At 43.7% G+C, this 25,739-nt stretch overlaps 1 pseudogene across 1 annotated transcript; it reads right to left on the bottom strand.

Annotated features, from left to right (window-relative positions):
• Positions 1–6,165: 6,165 nt before the first annotated feature.
• On the bottom strand, positions 6,166–9,673 carry LOC308621784 (TIP41-like protein; annotated as a pseudogene). Its single transcript has 2 exons — positions 9,059–9,673; positions 6,166–6,195 (listed from the first exon to the last, which is right to left on the bottom strand). The product of its transcript is annotated as a TIP41-like protein (transcript).
• Between the last annotated feature and the right edge of the window lie 16,066 nt (positions 9,674–25,739).

Below are 25,739 nucleotides of genomic sequence, written 5' to 3'. Positions count from 1 at the left end.
TCTTTTTGAATTAGTGTTTTTGTTTTCTTCATGTAAATACCCAGAAGTGAAATTGCTGGATCATATGGTAGTTCTAGTTTTAATTTTTTGAGGAACCTCTATATTGTTTTGCATAAGAGCTGAACCAATTTACATTCCCATCAACAGTGCACAGGGGTTTCCTTTTCTCCACATCCTGGCCAACACTTGCTTTTTCTTGTCTTTTTGATAATAGCCATTCTGGCAGGTGTGAGGTGATATCTCATTGTTTTTGATTTGCATTTCCCCAATGATCAGTGATGTGGAGCATCTTTTCATATGTCTGTTGGCTATCTGTCTTCTTTGGAGAAATGTCTATTCAGGTCTTCTGCCTATTTTTTAATCAGTTTTTTAAAAATTAAGTTTGTTTGTTCAATATTGAGTTGTATGAGTTCTTTGTATATTTTGCATGTCAGCTCCTTATTGAATATATCATTTTCAAATATCTTCTCCCATTTAGTAGGCTGCCTTTTCATTTTGTTGATAGTTTCCTCTGCTGCTCAAAAGCGTTTTAGTTTGTTGTAGTCCCATTTGTTTATTTTTGCTTTTATTTCCCTTGCCTGAGGAGACACATACAAAAAATTTTTGCTAAGACTGATGTCAAAGAATGTAATGCTATGATTTCTTCTAGGAGTTTTATGGTTTCAGGTCTTACATTTAAGTCTGATTCATTTTGAGTTTATTTTTGTGTATGGTGAAAGTAGTTCAATTAGATTCTTTTGCATGTAGCCGTTCAGTTTTCCCAACACCATTTACTGAAGAGGTTGTCTTTCCCCCATTGTATATTCTTGCCTCCTTTGTCATAGAATAATTGAACATAAAAGTGTGAGTTTATTTCTGAACTCTGTTCTGCTCTACTGATCTATGTGTCTGTTTTTGGGCTAGAACCATAGTGTTTTGATCAATGTAGCTTTGTATGATAGCTTGAAGCCAGGGAGTGTAATATCTCCAGCTCTGTTCTTTCACAAGAAGGAGATGAATTACGGATGCAGGGATATTTCAATATCTGTAAGTCAATCAACGTGATACTACAATAACAAACTGAAGAATAAAAATTGTATGGTCTTCTCAGTAGATGCTGAAAAGATGCTGATGAAATTCAACATTCATTTATGATAAAAACTCTCAACAATGTCAGGATAGAGAGAACACACTTCAACATTACAAAGGCCATATATGATAAACCCACAGCTAACATCATAATCTGGTGAAAAGCTGAAAGCCTTTCCCCTAAGAACTTACTCTTTGTTGAAATTCTCTCTGTGTTCATCCATTCTTCTCCTGAGTTTGGTGAGCATCTTTTTAATCATTTCTTTGAACTCTTTATTGGGTAGACTGCTTATCTCCAATTTGTTTAGCTCCCTTTCTTTCTTTCTTTCTTTCTTTCTTTCTTTCTTTCTTTCTTTCCTTCTTTCTTCTTTTTTAAAATATTGCACTCCTTTCTCTTTTAAAGAAATATTTATTTATTTATTTATTTGGCCATGCTGTGCAGCTTGTGGGACCTTAGTTCCCCTACCAGGGATCGAACCTGGGCCCCTGGTAGTGGAAGCATGGTGTCCTAACCACTGGTCCACCAGGGAATTGCTTGTTTAGTTCTTTTTCTGAGACTATGTCTTGTTACTTTGTTGAAACATATTTCTGTCTCCTCATTTTGCCCTGTTCTGTGTTTATTTCTATGTGTTAGGTAGGTCAGTTATGTTTCCCAATCTTGGGTGGGAGGGCTTATGTAGGAGGTGTTCTCTGGGGTCCAGCAACATGCTCCCCTCTGGTCACCAGATGTATATGCTCTAGGGGTGCATCCTGTGTGGCTGTGGGCCCACTTCTATTGGGGTGGGGTGGGCTGAGAACTGTAGGTGTGCTGGTAGGCAGGGCTGGCTCCTGGCCTGGTTGGCTGTGAGACCAGGCCACATGCAATGGCTATGGGGTCACTGGAGGGCAGGGTAGGCTTCCTACATGGTTAGCTTTGTGGCCCAGGGGGTCCTGGGGCTGGGGCTGGCCCCCTGGCGGGCAGAGCTGGGTCTCTAGCACTAACAGGTTAGAGGGAAGGTTCGAAAATGGTGTTTGCCAGCACTGGTGTTATCATGGTAGAGTGAGCCCCCCAGATGGCTGCCGCCAACATCTATGTCCCCTGGGGGAGTCCCAGTTTCCTCCTGCCTCTCCAGGAGGCTCCTAAAGATCAGCAAGTGTCTGACCCAGGCTCCTCTCAAACTACCGCCTCTGCACTGGGTCTCGGAGCGTGTGAGATTTTGTATGCATCATTTAAGGGTGGATTATCTGGTTGATGTAGTCCTCCAGTTCTCCTGAACATAAGCCCTGTTGGATTTCCAAGCCAGATGTTCTGGGGGCTCCTCTTCCCAGAGCAGGGCTGGGGAACCCAGGTGGGGCTTGGCCCTCTCACTCCTGGGGGAAGACCTCTGAGATTGTAATGTTCCTCCTTGTGTGGGTCACCAACTCAAGTGTGTAGGTCCAAACTATACTGTGTCTCTGTCCCTCCTAACATCTCGTTGTGATGTGGTTCCTTTTTTATGTCTTTAATTGTGGAAAATCTTTTCTGCTAGTCTTCAGGTCGTTCTCATAGATTGCTGTTCTGTAAGTCGTGTAATTTTGGCATACACTGATTTGTTGAGATCTTAGTAAGTTGCAGGATCTTTTCAGTGGTTTGAGTGTCTGAAGCAGAACTGTCCAACAGAAAGAGAAAGCAAGTCACATATGTAATTTAAAATTTTATAGTAGCTACATTAAGAAAGTAAAGAGAAACAAGTGAAATCAACTCTAATAATGTATTTTATTTCACCTATCAAATAGTGACTAAAAGTGATCATTAATGAGTTAATGAATTTTTCATCCTTAGTCTTAGAAATCTGGTGTGTATTTCACACAGAGAGCACCTCTTCACATGGACTGGCCACATTGTGGGCGCTCAGTGGACATGTGGCCATGGTGATCATGGTGGACAGTGTGGGTCTGGAGCCTCATTTGGAATTCTGTGTCTGAAGAGACTTAGAGATTTATGACCCTCTGAAACCAGGATCCCATGAATGTAGTTCTCCCTGTCTTTCCTCCTGGGCTGCATGGTCAGTTAGCTCTCCTTTATGGCTGGCACGAAGTCAAATCCACAAGATGTGAGTGGCCACCCTGAATTTATTTTTCAGAGGATTTGCAGCTTGACAGACCAGGGGACCCGGAGTCCCAACCACAGAGGAGGTAAAAATGTATCCCAAAATCCTTGGCCCACAGATTTTTGCTGACAAACATTTCTCTATATCCCAGTAATGGCTATATGGGAGCCAAAAATTGGAAACACCTCATTTTCACAATGAGGTTGGTTATCTCAAAAATATAACGTCCTGAAAGAGGGTCTTTAGCATCCTTCTGAGTTGGAGAAAACAGTGCTTTTGAAGTGACACTCCAGAATGAATCTTCTGGTTCTGAAGAAAGTGAACATTTTCACAGTCAAAGAAGGTGTCAGGAATTTGAATTTCGAACTTGACTGCTTAGGAATAAAGATCAGAATTTCAACTAGGAATGTGCCAAATCCACCTGTATTATCTCTCAGCATTTGCTGTGGCCACTTTCTTTTTATACATTTAAATCTTCCTTCCCTACCTTTACTCACATTCTGCTGAATGATAATATTCCCTGGAGCATGATTTAGAAATAAATGGCATGGTTACCAGCTAGCCTTTGGAGTCAGATAGATTTTTTTTTTTTTTGTAGTGGGGTGATCATGGCAAGATATTTCCTCATGGCCAGGAAATAGATAAAAAGATATTTTCTCCTAGAGTCTGTCATACAGAGTGAAGTAAGTCAGAAAGAGAAAGACACATACCGTATGCTAACACATATATATGGAATTAAAAAAAAATGTCATGAAGAACCTAGGGGTAAAACGGGAATAAAGACACAGACCTACTTGAGAATGGACCTGAGGATATGGGGAGGGGGAAGGGTAAGCTGTGACAAAGCGAAAGAGAGGCATGGACATATATACACTACCACACATAAGGTAGATAGATAGTGGGAAGCAGCCGCAGAGCACAGGGAGATCAGCTCGGTGCTTTGTGGCCGCCTGGAGGGGTGGGATGGGGAGGGTGGGAGGGAGGGAGATGCATGAGGGAAGGGATGTGGGAACAGATGTATATGTATGACTGATTCACTTTGTTATAAAGCAGAAACTAAAAAAATAAAAAAAAATAAAAAAAAAGAAAAAAAAAAGATATTTTCTCATAGGTAAAGTGGACAATAATCATAGTTCTTACCTCCTAAGTTTTCATGAGGATTAAAAGAAATAATACACATAATGCATTTAGCACAGTTACTGCCCATATCAAGTTAAATAAATGTTGACTGCTATTAAAATCTCTTGAGCACAGGCATCTAACTCGTTGACTAACTGTAGGCTGATGTGAATCTACTTCTTTATATATGAAATTGGTTGATTCCTAAGTAAAAATCTTGACATCCTGACAATTTGATTCTCTCCCATTTGTATGGAGGCTGGTGGGGGGGAGTCACACAGAGTGAACCAGCTGAAGGCTCACCATATTTTGCCATGTATTTATTTTTTCCTCTCCATTTGCTTTCTCCTCCTTTTCTGTTCTTCACTATTATCCTCTCACTTTCTTTCTCTTTTTTTCTTGGTTATGACTTAGGGATGTTGGTGCCCTGAATGGGCACGGCTTCACCTCCCGGGGCAATGGCTGGAGCTGGCTCTCTTAAGCGGTGCCTTTGCACGTTTGTTTATTTTCTTGTAGATGATGTCCATGCAGTAATCTGAGATGAGAGCTGAACCCTTCGATCAATCCACTGGGCTCAGTGTGGGTTTTCCACAAATAGTCTCTGATGATGGACTACATGATAATAATTGAAGACAGGAATGCTCTATTTATAAAATTGATGCAGGGCTTGCCCATCCCATCATCCTGGGAAGCAGCTTGGCCCCCAGCCTCTTGGTGAGGCAGTGTAGAAGCTCCTCCACAGGGACATCTGTGGCAGGTGTGACAGGGGACGGTGGAGTGGCTGCTCTGGGAAGAGAAACAGTGGGAAAGGACATCTAGACAAGTCATCTCAGTGAGACCACAGGTGGTTGGGAGGCTGGCAAGTGGCACAGGCAACAAAGCTGGGGATGCTGAGGCCCAACGGGGACCAGAAGATCAAAGCCAAGCATGTGGATGGGACTCAAAGGCCAAATGTCAGGCTGCAGCCGAGTGTGAGGGAGCCCTAGGGACCAGAGGTCAAGGGAAGCTGGTGGTCAGAAGTCAGGAGTGTAACTAGACGTCAACCCTTCATCAGCCATTTCCTTAGACAGGTGGCCTCCAATCCTGCTTCCTGCTGGGCAAGGTGCTGCTTGCCACATGGCATATCAGGGCATGGGGGTGGGTGGAGGTATCGGATTGACTGGTACAGGATTGGGTGAGGGCAGAGTTTGACATTTTGGTGAAAGAACTGGTATTAGATGTGGTTATAGACTGAATGTTTGTGCCCCCCCAGAATTCGTATGTTGAAGCCTCTAACCCCTTGATCTGATTGTATTTGAAGATAAGATCTTTATGGAGGTAATTAAGGTTAAGTGAGGGTATAAGGGTGGGGGGCTGATCTGATAGGATTAGTGTCCTTATAAGAAGAGAAAGATCTCTCTCTCTCTCTCTCTCACTCTCTCTCCCTTTCTCTCTCTCTCCTCCATGTAAGCATATAGCCAGGAGGCAGCCATCTGCAAATCAAGAACAGGGCTCTCACCAGATCCCATCACACTGCCGTCCTGATCTCAGACTTCCAGGCTCCAGAGCTGTGAGCAATACATTTTTGCTGTTTATAAGCCATCCAGTCTATGGTATTTTGTTATGGCAGCCCTAGCCCTAGGCTAAGACAGATGTAAGGTTTAGTTTTGGGGTGCATGTAGAGAAGGGAAAGAACATGGACTTGGAGACTCAGGCAGTGAGGGCCAGCTCTCACAGAGGTCCAGTCGAGACTGGCATCTCCAGGAAGGGTATTTAGAAAAGCAAGATAGGGTCCCAGCACCTTAGAGATTTGGGAGACCACCAAAGGCAAAACAAAATCTCACCCCAAAGGAACTGAGTTCTCAGCATTGGAACACAAGATGCAAATAGCACAAGAGCAGGGAAAACTTGGGTCACTTACCGAGGCTGGTCACAGCTCTTTAAACTTGAACTGGAGGGCCTGAGTGGGAAGAGTAAGAGGGGAGAGGGTAAAGTGGACCCAGATACAGGGAAAGTAGGGTACAGAGGTTGAGGGTGAGCAAGGCCTGACAGCCAAAATTTTTGCCTATAGATGAGTGGAGCACATAGGAAGGGCGTAAGGGAGAGAAGCTCAGATCTGTGAATGGCTGGATCCTTCCCTTCATTCATGTTTTGTTCAAATATCTCTTGATCATTGTTTGATAATATATAGTATCTGACTATGTGTATATGTGTATCTGTATATAATATATGTATATGATATGTATGGATATGTACACACATACAAGGTACAGATGTATATATGTGTAGATACATATGTAGTGTTTATATAGAGTTATGTATTAATACATACATATTTCCCCATCAGAAGGCCTCTGGTCTGGGCTCGGGGAACAATGTGGTCAGCGGATTAGTCCTGGTATGGGAGGGAGAAGCTGGCTGATAGCATCCTGTTGGATTTACAGGACTGGGGTCTGTTACTTCTTTTTTTTGGTAAAACATTATTTAATTAAAGAAAAATCACAAGATTATGCTCCCTTAAAGTTTCAATCTTTTATATCAACAAAACAGATAAATGCTCATTGTTAAAAAAATCAAATACTATAAACGTAGAGTATAAATCATCAGCAATCACAGTCTCTATAGATAACACTGTCCTTAACATCTAGAAATCTCTACATAAAATCTTATATAGATTCATACTTGCATTTTAAAAGTCAACATTAGTATGCACATCTTTCCAAATCAGTTAAACAACTTTCTGCCATTAATTTTAATGGTTGCAGATTTTTCTACTATATGGACTGTAAAAAAATTCATAAACAGAAACCTTAATTAAATAGATTTGGGAGACTAGAATGGGGAGCTCTCATACCCAGCAACCATAGCAGAGCCCAACAGAAAAAAGAAAGACTCTTCTTATTTCCTGGAAAGGACTTAACTAATGGAAGGTCATGGATTCTCTGTTTACTATAGCACTCCTATTTTCCTTTTCTTCTCTATAAAAGCCTTCTCCTTCCTTTTCCATGTGGGGACTTGCACATGGCCCACCATGGTTACAGACCTGAATTGCAATTTTCTGCTGATCCTGAATAAATCCAATATTTGCTGGAGAAATATCTGGCAGTCTATTTGTTGTAGGCCAACAGTATATAAATGGCCATTTAATCAATGCTTATTCAAGGGGCATTATAGCACCTTCCTCTTTCCTTTTAGCTATTATAAACAATAACATTGCCATGACTATTTATATATATACAACTCTATACAGCTGCCTGATTAATATTTGTGGATTACTGTATGTAAGAATCTTTTGAAGATAAATTCTGAAAAAAAGTCAATATTGTTGAGTTAAAGTATAAGCATTTCTAAAAATTTAGATTTCATTTTTTCTGAGGGAGTAAAGTATAGCTTATTTTTAGTACTTTACTATCACTTTTTAAAAGAAAAAGATCCATCACAGTGACCATGTTATTTCAAAGGAAAAAGAAAGTGTAGGATTTAGAAAAATACCAATCCAATCACATCTTACTGGGCTTAAATTCCAGTTCTGCCACCTATTAACTGTATAATTTGGGCAAGTTACTTAATCTCTCTTTGCCTTAGTTGTCTCAGCTATAAAACAGGGATAATAATAGCATCTATTTCATAGGGCTGTTAGGAGAGTTAACTATTACTACGATTACCCTGACTGATACGAGTGGTTTCTTCTCTCATTTGTCATTCTATATGATCACAAATATGACGTTAAAAATTCATTCAAAAGGGATAGGCTGCTATAAAGCTACAAGAAGAATTTTCATGACTCAATTTAAGCCTCCCCCCAACTTTCTTTACTTATTTTTTTGAAAACTTTGTATGTAAACAGTTCCTTGAAATGGAGCACAGAGCTTTCAAACATTAAAACAACTATCAAAATAATTGTATAATACAAATTTCTGGAGGCCATGAGATTGGTATTTCTAATATCAGGACATTACATAAACAACACATACCACAAAAAAAGTAAGAGTTAAGGGACAGTTTTCTTTTTTATTTTTGGTACACGGGCCTCTCAGTGCTGTAGCCTCTACCGCTGCGGAGAACAGGCTCTGGACGCGCAGGCCCAGCGGCCATGGCTCACGGGCCCAGCCGCTCCGTGGCATGTGGGATCCTCCCAGACCGGGGCACGAACCCACGTCCCCCGCATCGGCAGGCGGACTCCCAACCACTGCGCCACCAGGGAAGCCCAAGGGACAGTTTTCTTAAACAGATTAAGTTTAAGAGGTTTTTAAAAAGCATCTGACTCCCCTTTACCAGGGAGTGTCTTTTGGAAAACATGTTCAACTCATAGAACCTTTGGAAAAGAAGATGTAATGTTTTGAAAACTGTGCAGTCAACAGTGAATATGACACACACAATCTTTTTTTTTTTTACATTTTTAATTTTTTTATTAGTTTCTGCTTTATAACAAAGTGAATCAGTTATACATATACATCTGTTCCCATATCCCTTCCCTCTTGCGTCTCCCTCCCTTCCACCCTCCCTATCCCACCCCTCCAGGCGGTCACAAAGCACCGAGCTGATCTCCCTGTGCTATGCGGCTGCTTCCCACTAGCTATCTACCTTACGTTTGGTAGTGTATATACGTCCATGCCTCTCTCTCTCTTTGTCACACCTTACCCTTCCTCCTCCCCATATCCTCAAGTCCATTCTCAAGTAGGTCTGACACACCCAATCTTAAAGGTTAGACAAATAGCCATATAATATAAAGCATTACTGAATTTCAAACTGTCAGACTGACAATGTAACAACACGAACAAGCCCAATGTCAGTGAGTACTTTCATTAAATAAGAATAGATACCTCATGGTAAAGTCTTGTGTTATTCATCCTAATAAGCACCCCATCAATTCTCAAGAAAAACCACAACAGCAAGAAAAAGCTAGAAGGTGTTACTCTAATTTTCACACTCAGGCTTGAAACTCCATGATCGTGAAGTTCATCCTCAAACAGGAGAACTTCTTCAAAAAACTTAATCTGTCCTCTGGCTTTCAATTTCTCTGTATCTATATGATCTGTTGTAGGTACAACCTTTAGCTTAAGTGACTCTCCAAGTAATGTTCCCTTATAACCTGTGTATAGGTCCAATCATACGGTTTAATAACTTTCTTAGAATGCTTACCATCCATCCTGCTTTCCTGCCTCTCTTCAGCACAGGCTCCTTTAAGCATTCCTTGGTAGTTGTTCACACATCTTAATGCATCTGTAGCACTGAACTCAATCCCAAAGCCAGAGCCATGCTGGATTCTTAAAATTTTGTCTCCAAACCATTTCAGGGAGAGATGGCATATGCACTTCATCAGCTAACTTCTCCGCATCCACTGACTTCATGATGTGGGTCTTGGACGCCGTCAGCTTCCAGGGCCCAAAGGAGAAGTCCCGGTGGCTGCTCTGGAAGTCATGGATCATCATGGCCACAGCGGGGCCTGCATGGGCCGCATGGAACAGGCTGGAACAGTGGCGGCAGTGGCAGCGGCGGCCGACCGGGTCTGTTACTTCTTAAAGGTCAGAGGGGGACTTTGTATTCTCAGAGCCCGCATGTTCCCTGGCTGCTCTCCTACAAGTCTGGGCTGGGGGAGGTGCTGGGAGGGCCTGACCTCCATGCAGAGGGTGCCTGTATGCACAGGTCGCCCCAAGTCCATCTTTTCTCCCAGAGATTGAGCAGGATTCCTTGGTCTGGAATGTCTCTGCCTGGCCATAGGGTCCCACTTTCTCTGGAATTCTCCTGTCTGTGTGTCCAGGCCACACTTCTGTTCAAGTTCCTGGTCCTATCTCTGATGATACTGAAACTGAGCAGGACCCTGTTGGGCTCCTGGGCATGGAAGCCTTTCAGACGCTTGTTAATCAGGGAAGGGAGGGTGCGCAGAGATACGGGAGGAACAGTCAAAAGAAACAACAGTGCAGCTTGGGGCAGGGCCCTGGTGCCATCTCAGCTGATAAACAAAACAATATCTCTGAGCTCTTCTGCAGAGCTAAAACCCCCAACAAATGGAAGATGTTGACTACTTGATGAAGCATTCTTCATTCCACAGTTTGACAGCCTCAAGAACCAGAGAAGCTCATCAAGAGACCACCTGAGGCCAGATTAAAGGAGCACAGGCCCTGCACGTACCCTGATCCTGATCAGCAACCTGGCCCTTGAACCACTGTTGTAAAACTCCTCACCAAATCCTCCTGGGTTGGGACACAGTTTTGAGAGGCACGAGCCTGCTGTTCCCCCCTTTGCCTGGCAAAGCAATAAAGCTATTCTTTTCTACTTCACTCAACACTCTGTCTCCAAGATTCAGTTCTGCACCGGTGCACAGAGGCCGAGTTTTCTGCATCAATATTGCCAAGCTGGTTTATTGTGAGTCCACCACGCGCTGGCCTCTGAGCACGCTATGTGTATCGGGGCGTTTAATCCTTGTAGCCACCCGAGAGGCAGCTCCTGATACCTCATCTTTCCACTCCGGAGAAGCCTGGGACAGAGAGGTGCAGTGCCCTGGCCGAGGCTGTGCAGGTAGCCCAGCCTGTGCCCTTGGCACAGGCAGGATGGAGAAGCAGCCAGGCCCACGGGCCCTGTTGCCCAGCCCCTCCTGCCACTTCTCATACCTGCTTTGTTCTCCGCCTCACTTTATGGGGACCAGGGATCTGCCTTCAGACTAAGTGGCTGCCGGGGGGATGATGAAGGGAGCAGAGATCATCAAATGGTCCCTTGGCTCTGAAAGGATGGAGGGAGACCTTAAGACAGCGAGTCCTTAATTCTGTTGGAGTCATAAATAGGAATCACAAAGGAGGCATGTCTTATGGCTCAAATTGGAATAACCTTAGTTGAACTGTGTGTGCGTGCGTGTGTGGGTGTGTGCGTGCGTGTGCGTGCTAATGCTTTCCATTAGCAGACATGGGGTATGAGCTGCTTTGTGCTGGGAGAGCCAGACTCTGCCAAAGACTGTGGAGAAGCTCACAGGCACCAGCACCACTGAGGAACTTTTGTCCATTTTGGGAAATAAGACTTGGTTTTGAATCCAGCTTGACCCTGTACTTGCTGTGGAAACGTGGACAGGAGACTCAAGCACTCTAAGCTTTAGTTTTCTTATCTGGAAAATGATGATGAATACAATCTAGGGATGCTTTGAAGAGGGGTTGATCTGTGGCTGTAGAGCTCAGAGCCCCGTCCTGGCACATGGCAGGTGACCACAGTGGACATCTGTAGTATCTGCCTGCCCATCATCCATTCCCCCATCTATACTCCATCTGAATCCCTCTTTGGAATTCCCGCTCCCCTGCCTTCTGACACAGAGGTGGGTGAATGACCCTGGGCTGGCCAATCAGAGTCACAGAATCTGGTCCAGGGCTGGGCATGTGAGCTAATCCAGGACAAATAGAACTCAATCCTGAGACTTCCGCTGGAATGACTTGGACAAAAAAGAACTTGGCCAGGAGCTGCTGGTGGCCATCTGGGACCCACACAAATAGAGCTTTCCTGAGAACAAAGCTGACAGGCAAGAGAAGAGAGTTGGATGGATATAAATCCATCCAAAGAGAAAGAGACGAGCCTGATGGCATCCTTGGGCCCAGGATCCAGCTGTGCTGCAGTTAAGATGTGCCTCTGCATTTCCCAGGGACACAAACCAACAAACTCCCGTTTACTAGGTCAGCCCCTCACAGGAGAAAGTGTCTTGGTCGAGTCAGTGCTCAGTACTGTTGACAGGAGGAGAGGGGTGCCCAGAGAATACTTTCCCCACACCCCGCCCTCTGCCCCTCTTCCATCTGGCTGTTCTTGAGTTATATCCTTTTATAATAAACCATTAATTTAGTAAATAAAATGTTTCTCTGAATTCTGTGAGCTACTCTAGCAAATTAATTGAACCCAAGGAGGGGATTGTTGGAAGCTCCCATCTGTAATCTGTTGGTCAGAAGCACAGGTGACAACCTGGACTTGTGATTGGCATCGGAGGTGGGCGGGAGGCAGGCATTCTTGTAGGGCTGAGCCCTTAACCTGTGGAATCTGATGCCATCGCCAGGTAGATAGTGTCAGAACTGAGTTGACTGTAGGACACCCTGCTGGTGCTGGAGCATTTCTTGTTGGTGTGGAAAAATCTACACACAAATATTTGAATTGGGTGCAGAACCCTTAGTAGCCAAGCTTGATATGTTAAATGAAGCAACCCAGTCCAGTCTTAGTGTAATAGGGAAGAAAAAATCTGCCTCCATATTAGAGCTGTTTCTTTTACTTTAACCTTTGTATTTTATTGCTTTTTCTTTGAATTAAGAATGTTGCCTCTAGCCTGAAATATACAGGATAGCCCATTCTCAAGGCTCTGACCTTTAAGGGGATAACATTTTTCTATGCACATAGAGATAAAAAGTTGCAGAAAAGAGAATAACATTTGTCTTGTTTTAGGTTTACCTGGACAAAGGATTCCTGCACCAAGAAGTTGGTAAGGACCAACCACGGCCTTGCCTTTAAAAGTGCCTTGCTGAATCTCTTCGGGGAGTTCGGGGTATTTTGGGGCACGAGCCACCCATTCTTGCATAGCCCTGCAGTAAACCCCTCCCTACTCCAAACTCCGATGTTTCTGTTTGTTTGGCTTCACTGCGCGTCGGGCGAGTGAACCCGCATTGGGTAACACTTTGTCCATCATTGACACCTTGGATAGCCCTGGTCAACAATTTCTTTTTCTGGTCTCGTTTTCCCATCTATAAAAGAGGTGGTTGTTCTAGGGAAATTTCCAGGGCCTTTCAGGTGAAACATTCTTGCCTCATTCAGGGGAATTTAGGGCCCCAGTTACAGGCAGTGGAAATTATTCTGGCAGTGTCTCTGAAGACCTATTCTCTTCCTCCTTCTATCTGTCAGTGTCTGCCCCCCTCTTCTGTTTCTCTTTGTCTGCTGCCATGCATGTAGCCAAAGGGGTCACCAATGCTGAGTGGGCAGGACATGACAATTCTGTTGCCCATCCTTGATTAGCATGGCTGTGTCTCTTAATCCAGATGCCAGGCAGTCTCTTTGATGGCTGGCCAGCCAGCGGGTTGGTTGGAGCTGTGTCAGGGATGACTCCAGCTTGAATCAGCGAAGGCTGGAAAGTGACATCCTTTGCCTCACTGCCTGCTTGGTGGGGATGGAGAACAGGATGTGGGGGGCCACCCAGACCGGGCCGACAAAGTGACTGACATGTCCATTACAGTGCCAGGCTTTCATGCTGGAATGACCAGGACCTTGCTGTTGCTGTGGTTTATTTGTTTGGCCCGTGGAGACTGTGCAAACCAAATGGCATGACACCGCATCAGGGCTACTCATGCCGATCGTGACAGCCGTGGGAAGGACTGGAGAGAAAAGGATTCTGGGGACAGACAGTTCGAGATGGGAAGGCCTATTCCCCCCTCATTAATGACCCTAAAATTGATTCAATGATCCAGAAACTCCAAAAGTAAAGCCATTAGTCACAATGTTGTCAGGGAGAAAAAAGAAAGAAAGAAAAAGCCGTGTGTATCATTTTAGAGCTGATTCCACACAAGTGCCCATTCTGCGTGCCTGAGTGCCTGGGCCAAGCTGCCTGGTGTAATTATTGTTTGCCCTGCATGGGATTAAGGCAGGCACATGACCAGCGCACCCGAGCTTCAGCCAAAGGCCAGTGCCCCGCCGAGGGAGCATGGGGGGAAGGACTGGCCTCCCTGGCAGTGGGCTGGTGCCTGTCTGGTCGAATCATCATCCCATCACCTTTGAGGGCTGCTGAGTACAGCCGCCAACAGTGGGGGAGAAAGAGCCCCAAAGTCACTTCTAGGACACCTCTAGGTTGACAGGGAGAAAGAGAAGAAAACGTTAAAACAGGAATGGTGGGGCTCCAGTCATACCCCCCTGCTTGGGGGCAGGAGCCTTTGTCCTTTGCTTGCTTGTCACCCCTAGGAGACTATAAATTCACAGAGGGCAAGGCTCTTGTTTTCACTTTGCAATACCAGTACCAATAACAAGGACAATAATGACAGTTTTTATTGATTGATCACTGTCAGCCGTGTTCTTTTTTTTTAACTTGAAGTATAGTTGATTTACAATACAGTGTTAGTTTCAGGTGTACAGCACAGTGATTCTGTTATGTATAGATCTATATCTATTCTTTTTCAGATCCTTTCCCCTTATAGTTTATTACAAAATGTTGAGTAGATTTCCCTGTGCTATACAATAGGTCCTTGCTGATTATCTGTTTTATATACAGTAGCGTGTGTATCTGTTAATCCCAACCCCCTAATTTGTCTCTCCCCCTCCTTTTCCCCCTTGGCAACCACAAGTCTGTCCTCTATGTCCGCGAGTCTGTTTCTGCTTCGTAGACAGGTTCGTTTGTGTCGTATTTTAGATTCCACATACGAGGGATGTCACATGACACGTGTCTTTCTCTGTATGACTGACTTCGCTGAGTATGATCATGTCTAGGTCCATCCATGGTGCTGCCAATGTCAGCCATGCTCTATGCGGAATTCTTTGCATTTCTCAACTCTGATCTGCATGGTAGATTACTACTTTTTTTTTTTTTTGCGGTACGCGGGCCTCTCACTGTTGTGGCCTCTCCCGTTGCAGAGCACAGGCTCCGGATGCGCAGGCTCAGCGGCCATGGCTCACGGGCCCAGCCGCTCCACGGCATGTGGGATCCTCCCGGACCGGGGCACGAACCCGTGTCCCCTGCATCGGCAGGCGGACTCTCAACCACTGTGCCACCAGGGAAGCCCTAGATTACCATGTTTTGAGACAGGGCAACTGAGGTTCCGAGCGGTTAAGTGCATTGTCCAAAGCTGCTTGCGGCTGAGCTGGTATTCAAACTCATACACTTTTCATTTTTCCCGCATTCCTGGCTCCGATGTTACACTAAGTACTAGATAAATATGTGTGCAATGAATGAAGAAATTGATGGGCCTTTCATTTTCCCGCATTCCTGACTCCGATGTTACACTAAGTACTAGATAAATATGTGTGCAATGAATGAAGAAATTGACGGGCCATTTTTTCTCTTTTCTATGGCACTGCTATGGCTGAACACTGAGTTACCTTCCTTCTGGTTTCCAACGGCAGGCAGGGTTGGCTCTTGGCAAAATGTGAAACCTCATCCTTTCCTTTTCCTGTGCCTTACTTCTTTTCTGAGCGGTCATTCCAGACTTAGGAGAAAGACCGAAGAATGGATAAAACAAAATAAAACTTTGGAACTCAACAGAGATGGATGTGAATCCTGGCTCCACCAAACGCTCTGTTGAATGAGTTAATTTCACTGAGCTTCAGTTTCCCCATCTATTTAATAAGAATAACAGACACTGCTATAGCGAGCTGTGAGGAAGATTTGGTGGTGAGGGTCTGGTGGCTTGGCCCATACATGTGGTATATGGGTGCTGGGCTCAGAGAGAAACCCACCAAGTGGAAGTTCCCACCTTCCTTCCCTCTGACACCCCCATTTTTCTCCCTGCTTCCCTCTGGGCTTCAGGAGCACATGTTAGGGTCCTGGTTCCGGGAAGATGAAATGCCACAAAAATGAAATTCTGCAAAACTGCAAAACTCAGTTCTCTGAACTTTAGTCATTTAAAATTTCACACACAAATCTTGGGAGCTGTTCATTTAATCCAATTCAGTTCAGTTCCACAAACACGGACCCCATGCCCCTGAACCTGGCACGGAGCTGGACTGGGGATGCAGAATTCCCATCTCAGGATGGTCACATTCAGGTCCTGGCATAAGGGAGAGATATTTAAGTGAACAGTGTGAAGCCTGGTCCCCTTGAGTGCAACAGAGAAGTGTGTACGGAGCCCCACGGGGCACAGGGAAACCGTTGCCGAAATTCGGCCTCTGTACGCTGGTGCTGGATTAAATCTTGGAGACAGAGTTTTGGGTGAAGTAGAAAGAAATAGCTTTGCCAGGCAAAGGGGGCCACAGTGGGCTAATCCCTCCAGACTGTGTCCCTCCCTGGAGGAGGTAGTGAGGAGTCTTATAGTGTTCAAGGAGCAGGGCGTGGTCAGCTCGTGGGCATTCTTCTGATTGGCTGGTGGTGAGGTCATTGGGAGTCAGCATCATCAACCTTCTGGTCCCAACTTGTCTGGCGTCTACGTGCTTGTGGGCAGCATGCAGTTAACTTCTCCCACCTGCGGGGGGTTTCAGTATCTGCAAAACACTCAAAGGACGTGGCTCAGAATATGATATGTAGCCCTTGAAGAGGAGCTAAAGGTCCTTGAATTTGTTTAATGGCTAGAGTATTATATTGTCTTGCTTGACTGTTTTCCTTCCTTTCTGCATTTTCTCCCTTCTCTGATTAAATTTGCCTGTTGACTAGTTTTTCTATAGACAAAAAGCAGGCAGAGATGGGTGGAGGTCTATTCTGGGAAAGCCTCATAGCGTCCTGCTCGGTTATAAAACTAGGGTGGGTGGAAGGGCCAGTGTCTGGGTGAGGCTTCTTAGAGGAAGTAATGAATAAAGTGACTTGGGGAGGATGAATACGTGTGTACCTGGGAGGGAAGAAGGTGGGAAAGGCTTTTTCAGCACAAGAGCCAGGCAGTGAAAGAGACAGAGAGACGGTGCTTCTTGTTGAAAGGACTGGAGAATAATTTCATAGAATTATATGCAGAATTGTTGGATTGTTCTCCAAAATGTACCTAACTTTAGGACAATTTGAGAACACCATGGGCCAGAATGTAAAGCCTCTTGAATGATATGAGCCTCTGCTAACTTAGAAGTCATGAATCCCACCCCTGCCCACAAGCATCGCCAGTGGATGATGCTGGGATAAGGTTTACATTATTTTGCAAATCTTTTCCCCTACACCCTTTTTTTCCCCACAGACAGTATTGCAGGGTGGTCCATTCTTTTATTCAAAAACCATTTTGTGTTGGCTCTTGAGGTGTGCCAGGCTCTGTGTGTGTGTTGGTTCTGCAGAGCAGAAACCCATACATATTTTCCTTAGTGCAGTGGGAGAGTGGATGTTTACGATGCTTATTACAGATGTATTACGATGTTTAGTACAGATAATTATGATGCCAGTGGCACGTGCTAGAACAGGGGGGCCCAGAGGGCTGGACACCAGTCTACTCTAGTGGTACCCACAAAACTGAGCAGAATCTTCATTCCTTGGTGGAAAAGTCTTTCTACATGATTAAATGCAATTTGTATGCTAGCTGCCTTACCTACTCACAAAAACAGTTTTTGGAAAAAGGAGGTGAGGAGGTTTCAGTGGGTGAGTGGGAGGTACTGTTTCTTAGGTACAGACAGTGGGGGCCTCTTACAGCTAGGATTTTATTTAACAGTAAACAAGAGACTCAGAGAGGTTAAGTGGCTTGCCCAAGGTCACACAGCCAGGAAGTGTGCCAGCCAGGTTTCAGTCTAGCTTGCACTGCCTGAGGCTGGAACCACTAGCCCCATGTGGCCAGTGAGCACTTGAACTGTAGCTAGTGTGATTGAACTAAACTTTTACTTTTGGAGGATTTTAATAATTTAAACTAAAAATAAAAAACAGATACTCCATTCTGTTATTGAACTAGTATGTGAATCTACTCTTCCAGGTATAAATTTGACAAACTCTAAATACAGATCAAATATTTCTTTCTTTATTTTTTTTAATGTTTAGTGCCCATTTATTTATTTAGGATTAAAATATTTTGTTTAGAAAGACTTTTTTTTTTTTTTTTTTTTTAATAAATTTATTTATTTATTTATTTTTGGCTGTGTTGGGTCTTCGTTTCTGTGCGAGGGCTTTCTCTAGTTGCGGCGAGCGGGGGCCACTCCTCATCGCGATGCGCGGGCCTCTCACCATCTCGGCGTTTCTTGTTGTGGAGCACAGGCTCCAGACGCGCAGGCTCAGCAGTTGTGGCTCACGGGCCCAGTCGCTCCGCGGCATGTGGGATCTTCCCAGACCAGGGCTCGAACCCGTGTCCCCTGCATTGGCAGGCAGACTCTCAACCACTGCGCCACCAGGGAAGCCCTAGAAAGACTTTTTAAAATTAATTGATTAATTAATTTGGTTGCACCAGGTCTAAGTCACGGCAGGCGAGCTCCTTAGCTGCAGCTCTTGGGCTCCTTAGCTGCGGCTCGCTGGCTCCTCAGTTGTGGCATGTGCACTCTTAGTTGCGGCATGCATGTGGGATCTAGTTCCCTGACCAGGGATCAAACCCGGGCCCCCTGCGTTGGGAGTGCGGAGTCTTAAGCACTACACCACCAGGGAAGTCCCATATTTAGGATTTTTAAAAAGTTGAAGTATAGCTAATTTACAATGTTGTGAGGATCAAGTATTTCTGATGCAAATTTAGTGTCCCCATTGAGATGTCCCGTAAGTGTAAAATATACCCCACATTTTGGAGACATACTGGTTACATGTTGAGGTGATGATAATGTTTTTAGATATATTGGATTAAATAAAAGCTATTTTAAAGATTCAGGTCATCTGTTTCTTTTCACTTTCTTAATGTGGCTATTGGAAATCTTAAAGTATGCGACTTGAATTCTATTTCTCTTGGACAGTGCTGTTCTAGGTCAGAGTTTTAAATAAATGAATGAATGTTGTTAACTCATCAGGGTTCCTGTATGTAGAACAAGATAGTAATAAAACACACTCCAAAACCTTTTTGATTTCTCTATGTTAGCTGACCTGGCTAACCCTCAAGCCATCGGAATTGGGGAGGTTTTTATTGTACACAGAAGGATAACACCACTTCACGTGGTACTTTTCAGACAGGCTTGTACAAGGCCAGGGGTCTATGGCATCAAATGTAGAACAAATTAGGGGGGTGATCAGACTGGGAGGTGGGCAGGAAGAAAGGGAAATTGATGATGACTCTTGCTGTGGTCCTCGAGATAGGTTTTGGCAGCAGCTTTCAAAAACCAGACACTTCAAGCCCGTATACACACAAGAGCCCAAATCCAAAGCCTCGTGGCCCCGCAGCTCTGAGAGCATAACTGATTCCATAAACAATTTAGGGTTCGCTATTCCAGCTGATTTGAGGGCTTTATTTTTGTCTGAGTCTCTTATTGGTCTTTATTTTTTTTTGTCTGAGTCTTTATTTCTGTCTGACTTTTCCATTACTACTCTATTTGTGAAGCTCAGATTCAATATTTGAAGTCTGAATTTTCCTTTCATACCAGACAGAGTAATGCAGATGGATTTGAGAGGAGAGAGGGAAATGAGAGGAGATACACTTTGAAGTTAATGAAGCAAACACCAATAATATTGGGTGAGCGTTGAGTTATTCTGATAATTTTGGAGAAAAAAGAACTGCGGTGGGTATTCTGATTTCTTTTCGAGGCTGTTTTTAGTACTTTTCTGAGGTGCTTGCCTCTACAGCATTATTAAAGCTATTGCTCAGGATTTTAATGTCTGCACTTTAATGGTGTTTTTCTTCTGAGGGTGGGTCAGGGGGGAGGGAGAGAGAGAGAAAGAGAGAGAGAGAGAGAGAGAGAGAGGAAGAGTGTGGTGCATTAATCTTGAAGTAAAGATGACTTTAGACCCTTAGCATTTGGCTGATTTAATAATTTGTGGTTTCAAATATTTACTTTCAAATTACCCCGAAAGGACCCTTCATACACAGTGAATGGTCATTTTCGGAAGCAAACTGTGAATACGGGGCGCTATGAAGGTAGCCTGGAGGAGCTCGTGAGTGAACCCAGACAAGCCCGTGGCTGCCCTGTTCTCTTTGTCTTGGTGTTTTTGGAGGACATAATAATCTTCACTGAGGGTTTAAAAAGTCAAGTAACTTTGCTAATTATTAGAGAAATGCAAATCAAAGCTCCAGTGAGGTACCACCTCATGTGGGTCAGAATGGCCATCCTTAAAAAGTCTGCAAATAACAAATGCTGGAGAGGGTGCGGAGAAAAAGGAATCCTCCTACACTGTTGGTGGGAATGTAAATTGGTGCAGCCACTACGGAGAACAGTATGGAGGTTCCTCAAAAAACTCAAATTAGAGCTGCCGTATGATCCTGCAATCCCACTCCTGGGCATATATCTGGGGAAAACTATAATTTGGAAAGATACATGTACCCCAGTGTTCATAGCAGCACTATTTACAATAGCTAAGACATGGAAGCAACCTAAATGTCCATCGACAGATGAATTTGGATAAAGAAGATGTGGTACATATATACAATGGAATACTACTCAGGTAAAAAACAATGAAATAATGCCATTTGCAGCAACATGGATGGACCCAGAGATTATCATACTAAGTGAAGAAATGCCATATGATATCACTTATATGTGGAATCTAAAATATGATACAAATGAACTTATTTATGAAACAGAAACAGACTCACAGACATAGGAAGCAGACTTGTGGTTGCCAAGGGGGACGGGGGTGGAGGAGGGATGGACTGGGAGTTTGGGGTTAGCAGATGCAACCTATTATATAGAGAATGGCTAAACAACAAGGTCCTACTGCAGAGCACAGGGAACTATATTCAATATCCTGTGATAACTCATCATGGAAAAGAATATGAAAAAGAACATATATGTATGTATAACTGAATGACTTTGCTGTATACCAGAAACTAACACAACACTGTAAATCAACTATACTTCAATCAAATAAAATTTAAAAAGCCACTTAGTGTTTTAGCTGCACTTTGTGCATTTGATGAGAACATTGCGTGCTGTGAGTGTTCAGAAATTTGGGGATCACCAATGTCCGTGGAGACCCTTGTGAGCGTCAACATCAGCTCGAATTGGAAATTCTGGGAACCTCTGGACGGACAGTGTTACTAAGACAACTCCTTATTTATTTGTCTATCTATGTATTTATTTTTTTAAATTGAAGTATAGTTGCTTTGCAATATTGTATTAGTTTCAGGTATGTAACATAGTGATTCACTATTTTTATACATTATGCCTTATTTAAAGTTATTACAAAATAATGGCTATATTTCTCTGTGCTGTACAATATACCCTTGCTGCTTCTCTGTTTTATACAGAGTAGTTTGTATCTCTTAATCCGGTACCCCATCTTGCCCCTCCCCGCTTCCTTGCCATTTGCAACAAATGGATCTAGAGAGCATTATGCTGAGTGAAATAAGTCAGACAGGGAAAGACACATATTCTATGTTGTCACTTATATGTGGAATCTAAAAAATAAAACACACGGATATATATGTTGATGAAAAATTAATCAGTCCATCTAAGAAAGAATTGGAAAATTCTTCTGTGCCAAATTTGAGGATTATAACCTGGGAAGAGCATCTCAGAAAGCTCTGCGAACTGTGCCACCCATTAGAAGTCAAGACACGGTTTATGTAAGTTTTTTGAGACAAAGGACTGTACATCAAACGATGTATTATTGACAGTTTACATAATCCAGATCTAAGCATCATCCTGGTGGGTCATGAGACTTCTTACAAGATCAAGAAGAAATGTTATCTTTAAGGAGTTGTCTTGTTGGTGCTGGGAGAATGCTGCTGTTTATGGTTGAGCAGGTATTTCTGTTCATGGGAGAGGTTTGGTTGATGCATAATGTGGATACACAGTACACAGTGAGGAGGCCAAAGAGCAGAGAAGAATTTTTATGTTTAAATTTCTTGTTTTGTCATAAAATATGAATTTGATTTCACATGTATAACAAAATGCTACAATTTTTGCATTGCTTCTCTAGAAGAATCCAGAGAAACTGTTGGCTAAATGCAGGGAAAGCAATGCCAACGGGTGAAAACAGAACTGGGCAGGCTGTAAGGGGACGATCACATGTTGGGCTGTATGTGGGTGGTCAAAGCCTCCGTCAAGCTTCTTTCTGCTGTTCTGGTCCTTTCCCCCTCCACCCTGTGTCTGGTGGGGTGTGTGCTGGGTGCTGCCTTTCCTGGGCTGGTCTTAACTAAATGTGTGCAAACTCTCTTCTGTCTCCTGGCCATTTCTCCTATGGGTTTATCTTTGTAATAGCGATGATGGAGCGGCTTGCTACTCTGTAAACCTGCATAGTTCAGCCCATCCAGACCTTCCCCACCCTGCTTATTCATTTGTTCAATTTGTTTCCTCATTCATACCTTTATTCAACAAACATTTTATTGATTTCCTACGGTGTGCCAGATCATTCTGAGCATGGAGAGACATCTAAGACATTTCTTGCCATGTCTAGCTCTGAGGTTCACTTATTCACTTAATAAATAATGTAAAAAATTCAGTAGATGTATACTGAGCACGTAGTGTGGTGCTAGGCCCTGTGCAAGGCCTCGGGGTTCTCCACTGAGTGTATATTTGGTTTTCCCACCTCCTTCTTCTTTTCCCAACTCCTCATCCATTGTGTGTGTGTGTGTGTGTGTGTTTTTGGTTGCACCTTGAAGCATGTGGGACCTTATTTTCCTCATCAGGGGTCAAACCCTCGCTCCCTGCAGTGGAAGCACCGAGTCTTAACCACTGGACCACCAGGGAAGTCTCCACTGTGTTCTTTTAAAAGCTCCCAGGGGGGCTTCCCTGGTGGCGCAGTGGTTGGGAGTCTGCCTGCAGATGCAGGGGACGCGGGCTCGTGCCCCGGTCTGGGAGGATCCCACATGCCGCGGAGCGCCCGGGCCCGTGAACCATGGCCGCTGGGCCTGCGCGTCCAGAGCCTGTGCTCCACAGTGGGAGAGGCCACAATGGTGAGAGGCCCGCGTACCGCAAAGAAAATAATAAAATAAAATTCCTTTAAAAGCTCCCAGGACATCAATTAGTCGGCTTGTCTGTATTTATTCTTTATTTTTTAGTTCATAGTAGCTTTATTTTTAAAATTTATTTCTTAATCAAAGTATAGTTGATTTACAATGTTGTGTTAGTTCCAGGTGTACAGCATAGTGATCCATATATATATATGTGTGTGTGTGTATATATATGTATATATGTATATATATAATATTCTGAAAAAGAATATATATTCTTTTCCCTTATGGGTTATTACAAAATATTGAGTAGAGTTCCCTGTGCTATACAGTAGGTCCTTGTTGGTTACCTATTTTATATACAATAGTGTGTATATGTTAATCCCAACCTCTTAATTTATCCCTTGCCCCCTTTTCCCTTTGGAAACCATAAGTTTGTTTTCTATGTCTGTGGATCTAGTTCCTTTTTTTAAAATTTCTTTTTCATTTTTAATTTTTTTGGCCATGCCATGTGGTATGTGGGATCTTAGTTTCCCGACCTGGGATCTAACCCATGTCCCCTGTAATGGAAGCGAACAGTCCTAACCACTGGACTGCCAGGGAATTCCCTCTATTTCTGTCCTGTAAATAAGTTCATTTGCATCTTTTTTTTTTCAGGTTCCACATATAAATGATATCATATGATATTTTTCTTTCTCTGTCTGGCTTACTTCACTTAGTATGATAATCTCTGGGTTCATCCATGTTGCTGCAAATGGCATTATTTCATTGTTTTTTATGGCTGAGTAGTATTCCATTGTATATATGTACTACATCTTCTTTACCCATTCATCTGAGTTGACTCTTCTTTAATATTATTGTCTTTAATTTACATTCTTTTAAAAGGTCTGATTAGAAAGATACATTGCAGTTCAAACACATAAAAATAATAAAAGTGAAAAACAATGGAAAGGAATGAAATTAGAGGAATAGTTCTTACCCAAACTACATCCATGGGGCTCAGATCGTTTTCTAGAGATGGAACAAAACTGTAGCTCTGTGTTTTTCTGAGGGCCAACCCAAGCGGAAAACACAATCATTGACCCTGTCAGCTTTACAGGATTTATGGAACTCCGTGAGGACAGTCATTAACCAGGTGCCAAGGAGAGGCACAGACCCCCGGCAAAAATGTCTCCCGTAGGTTCTGCTGAGAGGTCCTAGGGTCCTCACTCCAGGGACCACACCATCAAAGCCATCGTCCTAAGAATACAGGGAGGAGTGTCTTTTGCAGGACCATCTGTCTTGCATCCCTTATGTTGGCTGAGGACACGCCATCTAAGCTCAGTTCAATAAAAGCAAATTGACATGATACCAAATCAAGGACCCCCAGGTATAAAGGAGGCTGCTTTTGAACTTACTCTGAAGGTAATATACGAGCATATGGGAAACAGGAGAGATCCAAACCCAGATGCCCTCAGGGTGTGGCAGGTAGTAACTGTGTCTGTGCCTCGTGTGTGACAACAGGGAGATATGGGTAAGGACATTCTGGTCGTACTCCAATCTCATACTCTTTACAAAATACTGTAAAGGCCATCCTAAATACCCTTGAGGACCAACCTCAGCCTGTTTGTGGGTTCTGATCTAGAAAAGTAAATGCACTGAAATTAGTCAGGCAAGTGTCCCTAAATATTGTTTTCTATAGCTGAGCTATTGATAAATATTGGGCAGAATGAATTCTTGCTCTTTGATACGTACTGAGAAATCAGTGGGCACATGCAGCATTCTGATTGATAAGTACTTGAAATAAATGTCACATACTGGGATCACATATTATGCCCTGGCATTACAACTGAGATAAAATATAATCTCTGCTTTCACGGAGCTTCAAGACATAAACTCAATAAATGCATAAAATGGAGGGTGATATATGCATAAGTATGTACCAGGGATGCAAAGAGGAGGGGGAGGCTGGCATCGAACTACTGTGTCTGGAGGTCAGTGGGTCAGGAAATCAGAGGGTCAGAGGGGCAGGGATCAGGGAAGGTTTCATGTAGGAAGAAGGCGGGATGCAGCTGGGTCACTGTGAAGTAAATACCCACCGCTCCATAATTTGTTTCTAGTTGCCGCCCTGGGTGCCAAGAAGGTGTGATGTGATTGAGGAAAAGCCACTTGGTGGCTACCCAGGGCTCCTCCGTGTCAACACTGCTTGAAGCGGGGGGAGGGGCCTCTGCAGTCCTGGGTGAGGCTTTGGGTGGGCTGAGGGTAGGGAACCTTGTGGTCCACTAAACTGAATTAGCTCCCTGCTCGCGTCTGAGAGATTCTCCAACCACTTTCCATAATCGAAGCTGGAAATGCAGATTCTCATGCTTCCTCCCTCCCTCGCTCCTGGGCAGGACGTGGGACGTAGGGTATTGTCAGTCAGGAGGTGGCCCAGGCTCTGATTGGCAAGCAGGGACCCCAAAGGCCCCTCCGGCAGTGGGCGGAGGGGGGTGGGGCTCTGGGCGATGTGGGCGGGGCCAGCCCAGGCTGCACAGTCTCCGAGTGGTTCTCCGTCCCCTCCTCAGTGTTGGTCAGTCATCCTATATACCTTTTTTTTTTTTTTTTCCAAATGGGTTGCAAAATTCATTCAAAAAGTTGATAAAAGTGCTGCAGTTTGGAAAGGTGTTTTACAATATTCCAACAAAACAAGTGAGAAACTATAAACGAATTGGGAGATGTATGAAATGTGTCATCTTTTGACAACTTTAAATTTATTAAATAAAAGAAAATTCAGATAAGACAACAGTGAATACAGAAATGTGATAAAAATGAGCTATGAAAGAAATAGATTTTTTTCTGACACCAAGAAGCCATTGGATCCAAACTCAATAACTTTTAGTAAATAAGCTCTCTGCCTAAAGTAGTGAGGGTCAGTTTCTGCCTGTGACAGCCAAGAACCATGGCTGATAGAGTCTCCTTC

Source organism: Mesoplodon bidens, assembly GCF_964165515.1.
Source record: "Mesoplodon bidens genome assembly, chromosome: 8".
NCBI classification, from domain to species: domain Eukaryota; kingdom Metazoa; phylum Chordata; class Mammalia; order Artiodactyla; family Ziphiidae; genus Mesoplodon; species Mesoplodon bidens.
This window is presented reverse-complemented; position numbering and strand designations above follow the sequence as displayed.